The sequence below is a fragment of the Piliocolobus tephrosceles genome, chromosome 1 (assembly GCF_002776525.5).
Source record: "Piliocolobus tephrosceles isolate RC106 chromosome 1, ASM277652v3, whole genome shotgun sequence".
NCBI lineage: Eukaryota > Metazoa > Chordata > Mammalia > Primates > Cercopithecidae > Piliocolobus > Piliocolobus tephrosceles.
In genome coordinates, this window is record NC_045434.1 from 69,357,601 (window position 1) to 69,364,927 (window position 7,327).

Here is a 7,327-nt window from a genome sequence, read left to right on the forward strand (position 1 = left end):
AAAGAAAGAAAGAAAGAAAGAAAGAAAGAAAGAAAGAAAGAAAGAAAGAAAGAAAGAAAAGAGAGAGAAAGAAAAGGGCAAGGGTCCCTTGACTCAACTCCACTACTGGAATGGGTAAAATGACCAGCAGGTAAAGAAAAGAAAGATCTTCAGAGTCAATGGTTTTGGGGAAAGATGAATGAGTCCATAGATGAATAGATGATGGTTTGTGACAGGGTCTGGGTGTGGTGGACTTCTGGCTTTCTCTTCTGTGATAAGAGTTAACCTTCAGAGATTTGGTGACAACTGACTTAATGTTGTAGGATGTGTCTTTAGGCAGATGGAGGGAAACTCAGAGAACCTCTCTGTTTTGCAGTTTTTCAAGTGCCTTTAGCTCAAAGTAATCAATATACCAAAATATATATATATATACCAATATACATATTTTGGGATGGCATTTCCTGAACTCCTTCAATGGTGCTGGGGTTCAGAAACCAACATCCTAAAGTATGGCACTTTAACATGCTAAACTTCAGATGAAGCCTCTCAGGGTCTCTCTGACATGCCCCCAACCCTCTCCGCACTCGCTCTCCCAGAGCACAGGACGAATCTATTCTCTGAAGTTCCCTGATTGGCTTAAAGTCTGGACCCACCAAAGAAGAAAACAATTACCTGTGGTCCCTTCCCTGAGTTTTCAGTAACCGAACTCATATCACAGGAAGAAAAACTGAAGTTTGTCAACAAATCTGGACAGACTTTTGTCACAAACCATTGTGTGCTCTGCGGGCCCAACAGACTTTGTCTCAGGCCATTGTATGTTCTTCATGCCTACTGAATTCCCCAAAATTCATTTACTGCTACCCTAAAATCATCCACACTTCCCCCATCTCCCTTTCTCCTAAGAAGAAGAGTATATACAAGCATCTGTGCCCCACTGCGTGGTGGCGTAATCACTCTGCGATAGTCCCCCTATGCATGCTAATAAGTTTGTATGCTTTTTCTCCCATTAATCTGCCCTTTGTAAGTTGATTTTCTCCTTATGAAAAGAGAAATATTGAGCTAATTGGGCTTACTTGGTATATTAAATTATACGGGAAGCATTACCAAATAATAAGTAATGCTAACCTTCTTTGGGTTATATTTGTGTGAACGTGTTATTAATATGCTTCAGAAATTGTATGAAATTCATAGAAATTTGATAGTCTGGAATAACATTATCAGTCATAATTCTGGTTACTATCTTAAAATGTTGCATGCAACAGAAATAACCAAATTTTCTTCTCAATTGTGTTATCATCATAATGAACTCTCATCAGATCTTTAACCATGAACATCTGAAGTCTTATTATTCTCAGCTGGCAATTGTTTACTGTGGTCTATCTTTTTCCTTTCTCCCCTGTTTCCTTATGTCCTAACTACTTCCTTTTCCTTACAGGAAAATCCATGGAACCGTAATCTATGGATGGCTTTAGGTAAGGCTTATGCTCTAGCAAAAAACCAGAGCAACTGTTAGGCTTATGAAGATAAGCTAGTTTCCACTGAGGAATGATTCCAATGGGGTTCCTGAGGGCCCACTCTTGACAGTAGTAGCACATCAGTCACATGGAATTTGAAACTAATCCATAAATTGGGGGAAAATCCTGGACTTTGTGGTTAACCAGAACTCCTAGAGGTTCAAATGGGCAGAAGTCATCCTTTGAAAGGTAGATGATAGCATGCATATATGTTTTTTGTTTCTTTTTCTGAGATGGAGTCACCCAGGCTGCAGTACAATGGTGCCATCTTGGCTCACTGCAACCTCTGCCTCCCGGATTTAAGCAGTTCTCTGCCTCAGCCTCCCCAGTAGCTGGGATTACAGGTGCGTGCCATCACGCCTGGCTAATTTTTGTATTTCTAGTAGAGACGGGGTTTCACCATCTTGGCCAGGCTGGTCTTGAAGTCCTGACCTTGTGATCCATCCGCCTTAGCCTTCCAAAGTGGTGGGATTACAGGCGTGAGCCACTGCGCCCGGCCAGCATATATGTTTTAAGAAAAAATATTTACTGGAACATCATGTGGTTTTAGAGCTCCTTTTTGCTCAACTTGGAGGCTTGTATATAGCATGACAAAACTGAATATTGTGCCTATTTCTCCCCTAATTTTGTTGGTAGAGGAAGCTTAACTAAAAGCTGACTGAAACTGCTGTTTCTTTAGACACTGCCATCAAATACATGAAGGAAATTTCCTAAGGGAAAGGAACAAATGCTGTGTCCAGGGTAGCAGCTAACAGTTGGTTTGCAGGAATCCTGAGTGGTGGATGGCAAGCTTGGCTTAAACCTGGAAGGCAGAGGTTGCAGGTTTCTAATCTTTATGTTCTTCTAGTGGGTCTCCAGGTTACTATGGCTTGTATTATTAAATTAATGACAAAACTGGATACTTATTTAAATCAGATCGTTCTATAGCAAGCTGTAGTCCTTAATTTCCATCACACTTTGTTTTCTTTTTTTAATTTTTTTTTATTTTTTGAGACGGAGTCTCGCTCTGTCGCCCAGGCTGGAGTGCAGTGGCGTGATCTCAGCTCACTGCAAGCTCCGCCTCCCAGGTTCACGCCATTCTCCTGCCTCAGCCTCCCGAATAGCTGGGACTACAGGCACCCGCCACCACGCCGGGCTAATTTTTTGTTTTTAGTAGAGACAGGGTTTCACTGTGTTGGCCAGGATGGTCTGGATTTTCTGACCTCGTGATGCGCCCCCCTTGGCCTCCCAAAGTGCTGGGATTACAGGTGTGAGCCACCGCGCCCGGCCACCATCACACTTTGAATAAGGATTATGGCCAACTGGATTCAAGTACTGTTGAACTGCCGATATTACTTACCGAAGCTTTGACTTGTTTGATTTGAATCAATTTGGTCCCTTGGAGCTCCTGTTAAGGAACATGCTTCAGTTTTTTGGTATTATCCTAAATACCAAATCCTATGTAATAGTCATCACGATAGTCCCTCCAGTGTGCTGTATCCTCTCAAGTCTTAAACGTTTCTATGCAGCCATCCGTTGAGCATTGAATGATCTCACTTTGACTAGATCAGCAAGAATATAAAGAATTATTCAACTGATGTGATGCTATGACTTGTGAATTCCATATTGAGAATAAGTCAATTTATGATGGTGACAGAGAGTGGCATGAACCAGACATGTTTTTTAGAAAGTTTTATTTATTAATTTTATTTAAAATTTTATTTTCAGGAATGGGATTGACTGCAAGGAAGCACAAGTGAACTTCCTGGGGTGACGGAAATGTTTTGTCTTGATTGTGGTAATGATTACATGACTATGTTTGTCAAAATTCCAGAACTTTAAACCTAAAAGGGTGAATTTTACTGCATGTAAATTATACCTGACTAAACATGACTTTTTAAAAAGGCCTGAAATCTTAACTACTCAGCTAAAAATAAAATAAAATATACAATTTAGGTGCAAAACAAGTTTTGTTTTCAGGACTGACAGAGGTCCAATGATTGTATTTATTTATAAAGCTAATAATCCAATCCAATATATTAATATGAATACTTTTAAATAGGATATAAAGTTATGAGATTTTTAAAAATAAGGACTTAGACTGCAAAATATTTATTATGACTACAATGTTGCTGAAGCAATGCTATCTTTAAAAATATCTCAAATACAAAATAACACTCTAATGCTGTTAATCATTACAATGATTTAAACTTCCAGAATATTACTATAATGCTACTTATATACCAAAAGCCCTATATTTAATAGTTAAAAACAAAGAATTATTTAATACCAGCTAGCTTCATTACTTGATAGATTAACTTGCTTGATAGATCAACATTACTTGATAGATTACTTGATGGATCAACCAGCTTCCTAAAACATAATTGTAGCTCAGCTTCTAAAAAAGGTGAAAGAAATTATTACATTCAACTGAACTAGATTTTAAAAATAAAGACTATCAAGAACATAGGAAGAGGTAATTAAATGATGGGCCCTCTTAAGGTTTCAATAGAAGCAAATACATCCAAGAAACCATTTACGAAGAACTCACCCTCATAATTGCCTTAGAGACTAAGTCACAATTTTACAGCCAAGATCTTTGAAAATCAGACAGGTCAGTGTGACGGTTTATTCTGTGTCAAACTTGACTGGATTAAGGGGTGCCCAGATATTTTGGTCAAACATTATTCTGAGGTATCTTTGTAAGGGTGTTTTGGGATGAGATTAACATTTCAATTGATAGAATAAAGCAGAGTGCCTTCTATAACGTAAGTGGGCTTTATCCAACCATTTAAAGGCCTGAATAGAATGAAAAGGTTGGCCCTCCCCAGAGTGAGACAATTCTTCCTACTTTTTAACTGTGACACGGGCTTTTTCCTGCCTTTGGACTTGGACTAGAACTACACCGTCAGCTCTCCTAGGTCTCAAGCTTGCTTACTCACCTTGCAGATCTTGGGACTTGCCAGCCTCCATCATTGCTTAAGTCAATTCCTTATAATAAATCATAGATATACACACACTGGCATGCCTCAGAGATATTGCAGGTTTGGTTCAAGACTACCGCAGTAAAGTAAATATCACAATAAAGGGATCCACACAAATATTTTGGTTTCTCAGTACATACATGTTGTTTATACTACACTGTAGTCTTAAGTGTGCAACAGCATTATGTCTTTAAAAAGTACATACCTTCATTTAAATATATTTTCTTGCTAAAAACATGCTCACAGAGACATAAAGTGAGCACATGCTGCTGGAAAAAACGGTACCAACGGTCCCCATTTGTAAATAACACATTATCTGCAAAGTGCAATAAAGTGAGACACAATAAAATAAGGCATGCCTGTATATCCTATTGGTACTGTTTCTCTGGAGAACCCTAATACAACCTGCTTTCAAATCAATTTAAGACCCTTCTCCCATAAGCATTACATTGAGGAAAATGTGGTTGCAACTTTGTCCTAAAAATTAGGACAAAGAGACCTTTGTTGCTATATAACAATATAAAAAAAACACTATGCCTACCTCTGGACGTATTTGTTACAAATACCAGTATTAGATTGTAACTGCCAATCCTTTAAAACCAGTTTTAAGATGGATATAAAGCCCTAAAAATCTTCCAGGTTCCACACTGACATCTGAAAAACTTCCAATTTACAAAGGCCAATGTGATCTTTTTTGAAAACAAAGGAAAATGACACATACAATTTCTGTCATTTATTCATGTCATAAATAAAGCCACCTTTATTCCACAACTCTTTCCACCATTTTCCTACGGTCAGCTTTTTTTAAGGTTATACCCTTCAAAAACTTGAAAATAGAAAATTTTAAGGATGCAACCATTAGAAAATGTTCCCATACTACCATTTAACATTCCCCGTTTATCATTATGTTTACTATCATGTAATTTCCAACATAATCTTATGAGGAGGTCAAAGGCTCTACGAACGCCGTTTTACAGTCTACCTAGGGAGGCAGTGACTGTGAAACACACCACACCAATCACAGGAATGCGGGTCACTGTGACACGGCGGATCCCTCTGCAAAGTCAAAACTGCAGTTCACTTTACGCTGACGGAGCTTCTTTCCAGGACCCCCACCCCCACTCGAGGACAGGAGAGTGTCGATTTCCCAAGGTGTCTGGCACTGCTTCTTGAATATGCAGCTCTCATCTGGTTCCTGGGAGGTCATCCTGGTTCGCGCAGGACTCGGGACGGGGCGCTTGGCTTCTGCTGCACCCGCGCTAGCTCCTCACCCGGTGACCTTCAGGCCTCTGAGCTTGGCCTGACCCTAGAAGGGCCACCGCCCTTCACAGCGGGCGGGAACCGTCCCTCCCATAGCCCCACCAACTGATGCGGTGGCCCCATGGGTCCAGGCCCGCCCTTGCCCCACTGCCGCGGCGCGGCCCCCCACAGTTGGTCCCCGAGGGCCGCGCCCCGCTCCTGCTCGGATTTCAGCCCGCACCGCACCCCAGCCACCAGGGAACCTTCCAGAACCCTGCCCCTCTGGCTTTCTTCCGAAAGCCCAGGGTCGCTGTCCAGGAAGAAACTTCGATTCATTTATTGAGCGCCGACTGTGTCCAGGGCCGAGGGAGGGGAGGGGTTTCCACGCGGGGAGACCCCTCGGTTCTCGCCTCGGTAAGCGCCCGCGTTTCAGCACCTCGAGTCGCCCGTGGGCCCCCACCCCTCGGGCTGGACCCGGTCCTCGAGGAAGACCCACGGCGGAGCAGGAAGGGACGAGGAAAGCCGCACTCCTTGCCTGCCTCGTCCCCTCTATCCGCCTTCACCTCACGGGACCCCAGGGAAGCCGCTGGAGCTAAAATTAGCAACCCGCGCGGCGCGCGCTCACGTGCGCGCGGCCGGGCGGGGGCAGGGAGCAAGGGGCGCGGTCCGGGTGAGTCACCGGCCCCGCCCCACTCGCCAAGAACGCGCTGACGTCAGCCGCTTCCCCGAAGGGTGACGTAAGCGCGCCACCGGGAGGCCGAGGCAGCTGATAGAATGTTCTGAGTTTCGATGCCTTAAAGGGACCAGGCTTGCTATCGTGAAAGTTCTGGGGAGATGACTCCACTCACACACCTGCAGGCTCAGAACCCATCTTGTACCCTTTTATACTTAAAGAGAGTTGACTGTTGAGATGATGATGAACACGGGAGAACAACTGAGCCTAGTTGGAGGCTCTTTGAAGTCCCAGAACCTCTTCCTGGAAGCCCTCCTTGGTTAACCAGATGGACTCTGAGTTGCCCTCTGAGCCTGAAGCAAGTGTCAGGAAGAGTTTTCTATGGCCCTTGACTCTCTAACCCTTCCCTTATGGCATCTCTGCTGTCTGATGCCTCTGCTGTCAGAGAAAAGCTATAGTTTAAATATTTATTTATAAATCCATTAACTTGGGCCAACTAGGCCCATTTATCACTGTTTCAACTATGTCTAAACTGTCATTAGTGGTGTGACCAGAAACCAGTTAATATCTCTGGGTGGTAAATTCGTGGACTGATCTCCAAACCCTCCTACTATGCTACTGTTGCCAATGAAGGTTTCCAGAGGCCAGGATCCTTGGCCAACACATCGTCGTAAACAATATGACAGCCTTACAGGGAACTCACAGTTTACTGAGGTTTGCTCTGTGCCAGGTGTTTTCATGAGCCTCCGTCCTCCTGTCGTTTAATCCTCTTCTCTGAGGTAGGTACTGTCCTCCCCATTTTACTGATGAGGACAGAAATCGAGGCACGCGATTAAGCGTCTTTCGCTGGGTCACACAGCTAATGAATGGCGAGCTGGAAGTCAGTCCCAGGTCATCAGGCTCCAAAGTTCTTGGTTTTGGTGATGAAGGTGGGCTGTGAAATGTGTGTCTTATTCTGT

The 7,327-nt window shown here is 43.1% G+C and overlaps 1 long non-coding RNA gene across 1 annotated transcript in view; it reads left to right on the forward strand.

Annotated features, from left to right (window-relative positions):
- The window catches only part of LOC111537049, a 7,485-nt gene extending 4,067 nt beyond the window's left edge, over nt 1-3,418 (forward strand). The window contains exons 2-3 of the long non-coding RNA XR_002729891.1: nt 1,415-1,451; nt 3,201-3,418. This is a non-coding gene — a long non-coding RNA (uncharacterized LOC111537049). The remainder of the gene's footprint in view (nt 1-1,414; nt 1,452-3,200) is intronic.
- Nucleotides 3,419-7,327: the final 3,909 nt, after the last annotated feature.